Source organism: Microcebus murinus, chromosome 3 (assembly GCF_040939455.1).
Source record: "Microcebus murinus isolate Inina chromosome 3, M.murinus_Inina_mat1.0, whole genome shotgun sequence".
NCBI classification, from domain to species: Eukaryota; Metazoa; Chordata; class Mammalia; order Primates; family Cheirogaleidae; genus Microcebus; species Microcebus murinus.
The window spans coordinates 94643804-94656652 of NC_134106.1; the positions used below are offsets into that span (position 1 = coordinate 94643804).

At 38.2% G+C, this 12849-nt stretch overlaps 1 long non-coding RNA gene across 1 annotated transcript in view; it reads left to right on the forward strand.

Annotated features, from left to right (window-relative positions):
• LOC142869988 (uncharacterized) overlaps window positions 1-12849 on the forward strand; it is a 228720-nt gene that overhangs the window by 129410 nt on the left and 86461 nt on the right. The window lies entirely within an intron of this gene.

Consider the following 12849-nt stretch of genomic DNA (forward strand, 5'->3'; position numbering starts at 1 on the left):
TCACAGTCCGGGGAGGCCTGGTGGCTTGTGGTCTGGCCTGCTGGCAGAGGCCCAGGAGTAGCTGCGGAGTTGGGGAGGGTGGAAAGAAGCGAGGCCTGCTGCAGACTGTGGGTCTCAGACAGCCCCACCCCCACACCCAGACTTTCTGGCTGAGCGGGACCATTCCAGCCCCGCCCTGACAGCAGAGAACAGAACTTTGACCCCTGCTAACGGCCTGAGGGCAGGCTTACCCAACCCAGCTCCGCCCAGAACGAGAGCTGATAACAGGATTCAAAATCAACACCATAGCCTGTTCCTCCAAGCAAACGCCACCTACTGACAGGGACGGCATCTTGCACAGCCTTTCCACGGCACCCACTGACTCAATATACAGGGAGTGGTCCAATTTCACCCACAGGCACCACCTAACGCCTCAGAAACTAAACAAGGTGTGTGAATACCCAAACAATAACCTAAGGAAAGAAACAACAACTGATCGACATGGGAAGAAATCAGCGAAAGAACTCAGGAAATATGAAGAACCAAACGGAAAACACACCCCCAAGGAGGAGCACCAGCCCCCTAGAAACGGACACCGACCAAAATCAGGCAACCGATATGACAGAAAAGGAATTTCGTATGTGGATCATAAGAACACTCACCCTGCTGCAACAACAACTCAATAACCAACACCAAGAAAACACAAAAAACCTCCAAGAAATGGAACAAAGGTTCAACAAAGAGATTGACACAGTGAAGAAAACTTTAACCGAAGTCCTGGAAATGAAGAATCAACTCAGAGAACTACAAAATACTGTGGAAAGTCTCAAGAACAGGGTAGATCAAGCAGAAGAAAGAATCTCAGAGCTTGAAGATAACACCTTCCAATTAAATAAATCAGTCACAGAAATACAGCAGAGAAACAAGAGAAAAGACCAAAGTCTACAAGAGCTGTGGGATTATGTGAAAAAACCTAACGTGAGGGTCATAGGTTTAGCCGAAGGGGAGGAAGACAACACTCAAGGGCTGGACAAGCTTTTTGAAGATATAATAGAGGAAAATTTCCCAGGCCTTGCTCAAAATCTCGATATACAAGTTCAAGAAGCCCAGAGGACCCCTGGGAGATTCAATGCAAACAGGAAGACGTCACGTCATGCAGTCATCAGACTGACCAAAGTATCAACTAAAGAGGACCTTCTAAGAGCTGTAAGACAAAAGAAGCAAGTGACATACAAGGGAAAGCCAATTCGAATAACATCAGACTTCTCTAATGAGACTTTACAAGCAAGGAGAGACTGGGGCCCCATTCTCACTCTTTTGAAACAAAACAATGCCCAGCCTAGAATATTATTCCCTGCAAAACTAAGCTTCATATATGAAGGAGAAATAAAAACATTCGCAGACAAGCAAAGGCTCAGAGAATTCACCAAGACAAGACCAGCCCTACAAGAAGTACTTAAAACAGCGTTATGCACGGAACATCATAATAATAATCCACGGATATAAAAACAACCAAAACCCAAAGATATTAAAGGCCAGATATTACAATGGCTCAAGACAGAAATCATAGCAACAACATCCAACCCAACAGAATGATCAGTAATCTACCTTACCTATCAGTTCTCTCAATAAATGTGAATGGCTTAAACTCTCCACTCAAGAGACATAGGCTGGCTGAATGGATAAGAAAATACAGGCCAAGTATATGCTGTCTTCAGGAAACACATTTAACCTGCAAGGATGCACATAGACTAAAAATAAAAGGGTGGAGATCAATATTCCAAGCAAATAGAAGCCAAAAGAAGGCTGGTGTGGCAGTTCTAATTTCAGACGATTTAGTTTTTAAACCAACAAAAGTAGTAAAAGACAAAGAGGGTCATTATATAATGGTGAAGGGCACAGTCCAACAAGAAGAGATAACAATTTTAAATATATATGCACCCAACTTAGGTGCACCCAGATTCATAAAGCAAACCTTACTGGAGCTAAGCAAATGGATTAATAGCAACTCCATAATCGCCGGGGATTTCAACACCCCACTGACGGCACGAGACAGATCCTCCAAACAGAAAATTAATAAAGAAATAATGGACTTAAACAAAACTCTAGAACAATTGGGTCTGACAGACATCTACAGAACATTCTACCCAAAATCCACTGAATATACGTTCTTCTCATCAGCTCACGGGACATTCTCTAAGATTGACCATATCCTAGGACACAAAGAAAATCTCAAGAAATTTAAAAAAATAGAAATCATACCATGTACCTTCTCAGATCACAGTGGAATAAAACTAGAAATCAACCCTAACAGAAACTCACATTTCTACACAAAAACATGGAAATTAAACAACCTCCTACTAAATGATTACTTCGTAAATGAAGAAATCAAGACGGAAATAAAAAAGTTCTATGAAGAAAACGACAATGGAGAGACAAGTTATCAACTCCTCTGGGACACAGCTAAAGCAGTTCTGAGAGGAAAGTTTATCTCCATAAATGCCTATAACCAAAAGGCAAGAAGATCACAAATAGACAATCTAATGAAACGACTCAAAGAGCTGGAAAAAGAAGAACAGACCAACCCCAAACCCAGCAGAAGAAGTGAAATCAACAAGATCAAATCAGAACTAAACGAAATTGAAAACAGGAAAGCTATTCAGGAGATTAATAAAACAAAAAGTTGGTTCTTTGAAAAAATAAACAAGATTGACACGCCGTTGGCTAAGCTAACGAAAAGCAGAAAAGAGAAATCTCTAATAAGCTCCATCAGGAATAAAAAAGGAGATATCACAACTGATCCCAAAGAGATACAAGATACAATTTATGAATACTACAAAAATCTTTATGCACACAAACTGGAAAATGTGGAGGAAATGGACAAATTTCTAGAAACACACAGCCTCCCTAGGCTCAACCAGGAAGAAATAGATTCCCTGAACAGACCAATCTCAACAGCTGAAATAGAAACAGCAATTAAAAATCTCCCTAAAAAGAAAAGTCCCGGTCCAGATGGCTTCACACCTGAATTTTACCATACTTACAAAGAAGAACTAGTACCTATCTTGCAGAAACTATTCCACAACATCGAGAAGAACGGAAACCTCCCCAACACCTTTTATGAAGCGAATATTACCCTGATACCAAAACCAGGAAAGGATGCAACAAAAAAAGAAAACTACAGACCAATATCCCTAATGAATATAGATGCAAAAATTTTCAACAAAATCTTAGCTAACCGAATACAGACACTTATCAAAAAAATAATCCACCACGACCAAGTGGGCTTCATCCCAGGGATGCAGGGATGGTTCAACATACGTAAATCTATAAATGCAATTCACCACATAAACAGAAGCAAAAACAAAGACCACATGATCCTTTCAATAGATGCAGAAAAAGCTTTTGACAAAATTCAACACCCTTTCATGATACGAACACTTAAGAAAATAGGCATAGAAGGGACATACCTAAAAATGATACAAGCCATATATGACAGACCCATAGCCAACATCATACTGAATGGGGAAAGATTGAAATCATTCCCACTTAGAACTGGAACCAGACAAGGCTGCCCACTATCTCCACTTCTGTTCAACATAGTGCTGGAAGTCTTGGCTACAGCAATCAGACAAGAAAATGGAATCAAAGGTATCCAAATAGGGGCAGAAGAGATCAAACTTTCACTGTTTGCTGATGATATGATATTGTATCTAGAAAACCCCAAGGATTCAACCAAGAAACTCCTGGAACTGATCAATGAATTTAGTAAAGTCTCAGGATACAAAATTAATACACAGAAATCAGAGGCATTCATATACGCCAACAACAATCTAATTGAGAACCAAATCAAAGACTCAATTCCCTTCACAATAGCAACAAAGAAATTAAAGTACCTAGGAATATATTTAACCAAAGAGGTAAAAGACCTCTACAGGGAGAACTATGAAACACTGAGGAAGGAAATAGCAGAGGATGTAAACAGATGGAAATCCATACCATGCTCGTGGATCGGCAGACTCAATATCATCAAAATGTCTATACTACCCAAACTGATCTACAGATTCAATGCAATACCTATTAAAATCCCATCAGCATTCTTCACAGATATAGAAAAAATAATTTTACGCTTCGTATGGAACCAAAGAAGACCCCGAATATCAAGAGCAATTCTAGGCAACAAAAACAAAATGGGAGGCATTAATATGCCAGATATCAAACTATACTACAAAGCTGTAGTAATTAAAACAATATGGTATTGGCACAAAAACAGGAATATTGACCAGTGGAACAGATGTGAGAATCCTGATATAAAACCATCCTCATATAGCCATCTCATCTTTGACAAAGCAGACAAAAACATACGCTGGGGAAAAGAATCCCTCTTCAATAAATGGTGCTGGGAAAACTGGATAGCCACCTGTAGAAGGCTAAAACAGGACCCACACCTTTCACCTCTCACAAAAACCAACTCACGCTGGATAACAGACTTAAACCTAAGATATGAAACTATTAGAACTCTAGAAGAAAAAGTTGGAAACACTCTCCTAGACATCGGCCTGGGCAAAGAGTTTATGAAGAAGTCCCCAAAGGCAATCACAGCAGCAACAAAAATAAATAAATGGGACATGATCAAACTACAAAGCTTCTGCACAGCCAAAGAAATAGTCATGAAAGTAAACAGACAACCTACAGAATGGGAGAAAATTTTTGCATCCTATGCATCCGATAAGGGACTGATAACTAGAATATACTTAGAACTCACGAAAATTAGGAAGAAAAAATCAAATAACCCCATTAAAAAGTGGGCAAAGGACTTGAACAGAAATTTTTCTAAAGAAGACAGAAGAATGGCCAACAAACATATGAAGAAATGCTCAACATCTCTAATCATCAGGGAAATGCAAATCAAAACCACAATGAGATATCACTTAACCCCAGTGAGAATGGCCTTTATCAAAAAATCTCCAAACAATAAATGCTGGCGTGGTTGCGGAGAGAGAGGAACACTCCTACACTGCTGGTGGGACTGCAAACTAGTTCAACCTCTGTGGAAAGCAATATGGAGATACCTTAAAGCGATCCAAGTGAATCTATCATTTGATCCAGCAATCCCATTGCTGGGCATCTACCCAAATGATCCAGTGACACTCTACAAAAAAGACACCTGCACTCGAATGTTTATAGCAGCACAATTCATAATTGCAAGGCTGTGGAAACAGCCCAAGTGCCCATCAATCCAAGAATGGATTAATAAAATGTGGTATATGTACACCATGGAGTACTATTCAGCTCTAAGAAACAATGGTGATATAGCACACCTTATATTTTCCTGGTTAGAGCTGGAACCCATACTACTAAGTGAAGTATCCCAAGAATGGAAAAACAAGCACCATATATATTCTCCAGCAAACTGGTATTAACTGAGTAGCACCTAAGTAGACACATAGGTGCTACAGTAATAGGGTATTGGGCAGGTGGGAGGGGGGAGGGGGGCGGGTATATACATACATAGTGAGTGAGATGTGCACCATCTGGGGGATGGTCATGATGGAGACTCAGACTTTTGGGGGGAGGGGGGGAAATGGGCATTTATTGAAACCTTAAAATCTGTACCCCCATAATATGCCAAAATAAAAAAAAAAAAAATAAAAAAAAAATAAGTAAACTAACAGTCTCATAGTTTATTTAATTATTCACATATTTTCTGATATTTGGATTGCTTCAATCTGAGGCTATTATCAACAATACTGTCATGCATGTTTTCAGCATATAAAATTTTATTTCTTTGACTTGTTTCTCAGGGTAAATTTCCATGCCCAATCAAAGGGAATGCATGCACATTTTTATGGTTTTTTTGAATTAGGAAACTGTTTTTCAAAAGGTAGCTCTAGTTTGTATTAACACAAGCAGTGAATTTATGCAAAGCTTTGACCATGGGATTATTGGGAATTTAATTTTCCCTCCTTTCATTAAACTAAAAAAAACTCTATTTTTTAGTTTAGTAAAAAACATCAGAACACTAACCCACAATATCATTGTAATTTTAGATATACTTGTACAATAGACTTAATGATAATATATTTTAAATTAGTTATCATAAGGTGGGTAAACTATAAGAATTTTTTATGTTTGGTGTTCTTATGTTTTCTAAACTTTTGACTATTTTTATAAATGAATGTGGCTTAGTATTCAAATTTTTTACTCAATATTATGTCTTTAGTGTTTTCTGATATCCTTAGACTTTAAAAACATAAAGTTCTGTGCTCAAGCTATATTCTATAAAACAGCTATACTGTTATGTGTTTGACCATTGCCCTACTAAACACTTAGACTAGAAACATTTTTTCTGCCATTATAATTATTAATAATTGCATTGAGCATCCTTGTACACGAATCTATGTACTCATATACTAAGATATATTTCTAGGAGACTCCTGATTCCACAGATGTAAACTTTCTAAAGACTTTCAATTCACATTGCCAAATTGCATTTCAATCAAGTTGTGTCAATTTGCTTTATCATAATGGGTGAGTGCCTGCTTAATACATCCTTGCCAACATTAGGATTATGTATAACAATTCTGTGGTACTTTAATACTTGAAAAGTATTAGGTCATTAAATTTGCATTTGCATAAGGAGTGGATCATTTTTTGCATTGTCCACATTTGTCATTTTTTATATAAATTATTTACTGATGTCCTCTTTCTATTTTTCTTGTAGAACATGAGTGATTTTTTATTGATTTACAAACATTTTTTAAAGTTTAAGGATATTATCCTATCATAAGCATACTCCTTACAAAGAGTTTCAGTGGCACAGTTTGCTTTAAACTGATTATTCTAGCTACTTTGTAAAAAATAGATTACAGGAGTTAGGAGCAAGAGGAGGCAAATCAATGAGAAGCTATAGCTGTCACATTTGTAATATGGTACTATTAATTTTTGAACATATTTATTTTAAGCTATTTTACTTTATTAAAAATTCTTTATAATTCTCAAAATCTTTTAATTGGTTTATTGAGATTCACAGATATATAATTATTATTTTAATTGATAATATTCTTTATCATCATTTGCAATAATCATATCTATTATAACAGGTTTTTTCTTTTCTTGATTTTAATGGTAATGCCACGGTTGAGCTATGATTAACTATGATGATGCATTCTGGCCCACACTATTTATCATGGTATTTTTTTTAACACATTTTTATCAGTAGTAGATATTCAATTGTATCAGTGCCATATTGACATCTATATGATAATCAAGGTGTGCTTCTCTTTTGATTGTTATGTAGTCTTATCTCTTCTCATGGTTGCAACTCTCAGTCTTATGGCATTAACTCCATCTTAAAAGTCTAGCTGAAGAGATTCTGTGACAGGCGACACTATTAACTAAAATAAGGAGCCCTGGAGGAGAAAAATTAATGGATTTGTCATAGTTACACAGGATTATCTGATCCTGAGACTTTCAAGTCTTTGCAAATGCAGCTTTAAATATAACATCTCCTTTAGCCCATTTGTTGGTTTTTACTTGGTAATCCTCAAGCCTACACACAGAAAGGGCCAGAAAGAATAGAAAGAAGGACCAGGGGGAATTGTGATGCTATCAAAGGGGCAAGAATTTGGGGAGCTCTTCATTGCATGGTTCAAGTGCCACTTTGGCCATTGCCAGCTGTGCAGCTCCAACCCTCAGGGATGAGAATATCAGATTTGAAGGAGGGCTGTGATGGTTGGATGATAAAATTTAAGTAAAGGATTTAACATCGTGGCTGGCAAAGAGTAATTCTTATAGATAGTTCATGGTGAGCCTAGCAGTGTGCCAAGGACTGTTATGTGCTAAAATGTTAACTCATCCAATTCTCCCAACTACCCTATGAAGTAGTTATATTGTAATCATCATCTTAGTTCTATGAAGAAAGTAAACGAGACACTGAAAATCCAAGCAATTTGCTTAAAGTCCCACTGCAAGTAAGTGGTAGCTCCGTGATGTGACCTGGGACATTGTGGCTCTGAGTACCTGTTCTTGGCCACTGCTGAGACATGGCCTCTTCGTGTCGGTGGAGTGTATATTTCTGCATTTGCTAAGCCTGCAAATCCTTAGAAATCAGGGAGTACAGCCACTCCATTTTACAACCGAGGAAACTGGGGCCCAGAGAGGTAAATGACTTTTTTCAAGACATGGAACTGAATACCAGTACTAAGACTAAACTCCTGATGTCCTCACTCCATTTTCTACTTTCTGCAAGTAGAAGGAACTTCCAGTACTACCACTTTGGAACATTCTGGGCCTGCACTCAAGCTTTGGGTAGACGTCAAGACCTGTGAACTGACAAGAAGCATTCATCTGCATTGCATATTTCCTTTCAGCCAGTTTTTAAAAACTTTTCCTTTAGGTCAGAGATAATTACTTCAAGAATGTAAGTTATAATAAATCTTTGTGGATCTTCATGGTGATGCTACAAGTGAATTATATTTAATACCTTTTTAAATGCAGAGAAAAGGCAAAATATTAACAAAATATAAACAAAAGGCAAAATATTAACAAACTGAAAATTGAAAGAAAATATCTACACATATAAATCTTATAAATTTACTTAAGATTAACTTCACCGGGCCTAACTTGAATTTCTAGCTCAGTTCCAATAAATGCAAACAGTGCCATGATTCTGATACCAAAATGGATTCGTTCCTAAATAATATGGATAAAGCAATGCCTAAAATACTAATCCCAGTTTTCTAATTCACCAGTGTGATAAAATCAGAGATTTGTTCCTATGGAGAAAACCTGCCCCAGTGCACTTTGCTGATGATATTTGATGAGGACTGAGCTGCAGCATTAGAGCTTAGGTTCTAGAAATAAGTTACCTACCAACAGTTTATTGTTGGAGATCTTTATGACAATTTTTCTCTTCGGTCTGTCTGAAGTTTCCACATTATATCCATGGAGCTCCAGCAGTTTTTTTTTTTTTTTTTTTTTTATGGCAGCTCTTTCAGCTGTTGCTGAACTGAACCTGACTAAATATCATTAAGCGTCAGGTTGGTGAGATGTGGCACCATAAGAATCTGATAATTCTTCCCTCCATGACTTTGGCCACATTTTGGAATGAATCTAAAATCCATAAGTTGGAAAGTACAACTCTACATTTTATAAGACTCTCTTTAATAGCAGTTGTAATGGCCATTTATTTTTTCTACTTGATTACCTCCAGAGATGAGGAACTCATCACATCTTTACCATCATCATCATCACCCAATACAACCATTTACTGAGAACTCACCATGGGCTGAATGCTCTCTACATATGACCTCTTTAATCCTTTCACAGTTTTATGAGGTAGGTTTTATCATCCAAATTTTATAGAAGAGAAAATGAAGGATCAAATAATTTTTTTAAAAAAGAGACAAAAAATGACTCATGGTTTTACAATATTCTAGATAAAAATGAACCAAATTCTTTATGGATTCTGAGATCAACTCCTGCCTGATAACTGAGAGTTCTTGGGTACAAGATTGCATCCTCTCCTCCAAGGGGACCAAAAGGTAGAAGCTCTGTTTCTTCCTGCATGTCTCGATGCTTCACCTGCTGATTTAACCCAATTCTTTATCATGCCATGTTGGAAAAATGATTTTTTTAGGTCTTGAAAATTTTACAATTATAATTTGTGAGTCAAATTGCATTGCCATTTTCGATTCTATTTTGGAGACACCATGGTGGTGGAGTGTACTGGCTGGGAACATAGTCTGTGATGTCATGCTGCTCAGGTTCAAAGCTAAGTTCTCATCATGGTTAATTTTGTGCATAAATTGACTGGATGCCCAGATAGCTGGTAAAACATTATTTCTGGATGTGGCTGTGAGGGTGTTTCTGGAAAGGAATAGCATTTGAATTTGTATACTGAGTAAAGAAGGTCACCCTTACCACTGTGGACCCTGACCTGTTGAGGACCAGAATAGAATGGAAAGAGGGAAAATCTTTTTTCTTGAACTGGAACATGCATATTCTCCTTCCCTTAGACATTAATACTCCCAGTTTTGGGACTTCAGGACTTGGACCTGGGCTTAACATTGGACAGGGCTTAACTTGGACCTGGGCTTAATATTCCCAGTTTTGGGACTTCAGAACTTGGACCTGGGCTTAACAACATTGGCCTACTGGTTCTCAGGCTTCTGGGGTTGGGCTGGAACTACACTGCCGGTTTCCCTGGCCTCCAACCTGCAGACAGCATTTCATGGGACTTGTCAGCCTCCATAATTGTGTGAGCCAATTTCTTGTAATGACTCTATTTCTCTATCTCTCTCTATATATCCTGTTGATTCTGTTTCTCTGGAGAACCCTGGCTAATACAGTTCCCCCAAATAATTAGCTGGATGACCCTGGGAAATTATTTAAACTCTCTGTTTCCTCATCTGTAAAATGATAATGTCATAAGAATTTAAAGAGTCAATAGGTATAAGACACTTTGAGTACGACCTGACACTTGGTAAATGTCATATGAAAGTGTTTCCTATTATTGTCGTTGCGAATCAGTCCCACCTATTCTTAGCCCCCTTATTCCTGTGTCTTGGACAGCTGGGGCAAGGCTGGGCTGCCAGTTCTGAGGGGGAGTGTGTTTCAGTGGCTCTTCACTCACATTCTGAGGCTCATTCTCCAGCCTCAGCCAGATCCTGTCTCTCTTTCCTAGCCTTAACTCGTTTCTCTGTACTACTCTGGGCTTTCATTGTGACCCAAGATGGCTCCCCAACATCTCCACTATGGGGTTCATGTTTTACTTTGGCACTCAGGAGCGGACCTAACTCTACCTGCCCGTCCTCATCAACTGCCACTTTTTCAGGTGCACCCTGTGCTCCCACATCTTGGAATCATCCTCCCCTGAGCACTCCTTCCAGGAACCTTTATCATTCCCTACCTTTCCATCTGGAACGTTCTTTCTCTTATTCACGTGACAAAATCTCAGATATCATCAGTCCAGATCCAGCTGAAAATGTTATCTTCTTTGAGAAACATCCACAGACCTCTATTTCTCTCTGTCTGGATTACCAAGACTGTGTGTTCACTACCTAATAGGTTGTGTGATGTTAGTGTGCTGTGTTAGTTGTTTACCAGTCTCTTCACTGTCCTTTCTGCTTTGTCAGCCCAATGGGGCAGGGTTTAAACCTAATGCACCTTTTGAGGGGCACCGCAATATATAGAAGGAGCATGAGTTCTGCAGCCATACTTCTTGGATTTCAATTCTGATTTACCAATTCCCTAACTGTGTAGCCAAGAGGAAATCACAGCGTGCTTCTCCTTGTCTTGGTTTCCCTGTAGGGATACTGGAGATAATAATAGTGTTTGCCTCATAAGATTGTTGTGAGTATAATATTAATTCAAATATGCAACACACATGGAAAAGTAATTTGGCATACCAAAAGCATTCAAGAAATATTGACTATTACTAGTAGTATACTATCAATATTTATTATTAAATCCTCATTGTCTCTCATAGTATATAACAGGGTCCATAGATATATTCAATCACTATTTGGTGATTGAATTATGAATTAAAAATGTACAAAAGTCTTCGATTCTATACCAATATCCATTGTATATCATACGCTTCCTTTCCCCTCCCCTCCCCTCCCTCCCTCCCTCCCTCCCTCCCTCCCTCCCTCCCTCCCTCCCTCCCTCCCTCCCTTCCTTCCTTCCTTCCTTCCTTCCTTCCTTCCTTCCTTCCTTCCTTCCTTCCTTCTTTTCTTTCAACATTAGCCTTTGCCTAAACATTTTTCTATATGCTTAAGTAAGCCAGGGCTCTGTAAATCTGGAACCTTCCTTCTGCCTTGTTTTACCCAACCCAGGAACTGAAGCCTGGTCTTCACACTGTCTTGGAACTGGGTCTCTATCTGCTGATAGTCCTAGCTCTTTGCTGAGGATCCTGAGTGGCACCTGCCTGAGTTCCCTGTCTAGCTTTGCCTTTGCCTTCTTGTCTTCTTACCCATTTTCTACTGTTTGCCTGGTATCTGCCCACTGTTGTCCATCTGTTTGGGAACTGATGATCTCCCTAGACTGATCTGGCTCTCAACACCTACAGCTGGCCTTGACTCACCAACTCTCGCCACATCCCTTGTACATCAGTTTAGTTCTAGTTACTGGCTCCGCCTGCTCTACCATGTCCTGCAGATTCACTGGGCTACACCCAGAAAGATCTCAACCAAAACAGCAAAGCTGGGGAAGGGCCAATTTGGCTTGTAATTTGAATATCATCAGCTTTTTTATACTATTAAAAGACATAATGATCAGAGGACAATTCTGGTGTTTAAACAAAAAAGTCACTGAATTTTTAGATGAGAAACAAAAGAACAAAGTTTAAAAATTTAGCAAACTTTTAGGATAAACTTCTAGAAGAAATTATAGAAAAAAACGTATGTTCCAATTCAACCTGAGTGTCTTTTGATAATTTCTTTTGCCTTTAGAGAGATATTAATAGTTTAGGAATGATTATCTCTCTGTGAATAAATACCTGAAGTTCAGCAACTTCATTTCATTTCAGTTCCTTCTAATTTCAAGTAAAATTAAAATTTTATGTATCCCTATAATATGCTGAAATAAAAAAAATTTAAAATTTAGTAAATTTTTTGGTACTCTTTCAGTGGTTATCTCTAAGTGAGATTGTGTTTCTTTTCTTTGTAATTTTCTGTATATTTTTAAAACAAGAACATGTCTTTGTTATTAAATTAATTTTTACAAACCTAAAAATAATGACATAATGAGTGGACCTATTTTCCTTTGGGAGTTTCCTTGTGGTGAACTCAGAAATGCATGCAAAGGTTGAAGCAGAGGGTGATATTCAAAATATTTCACAGTGTATATAAGCACCTCTAAATTAGA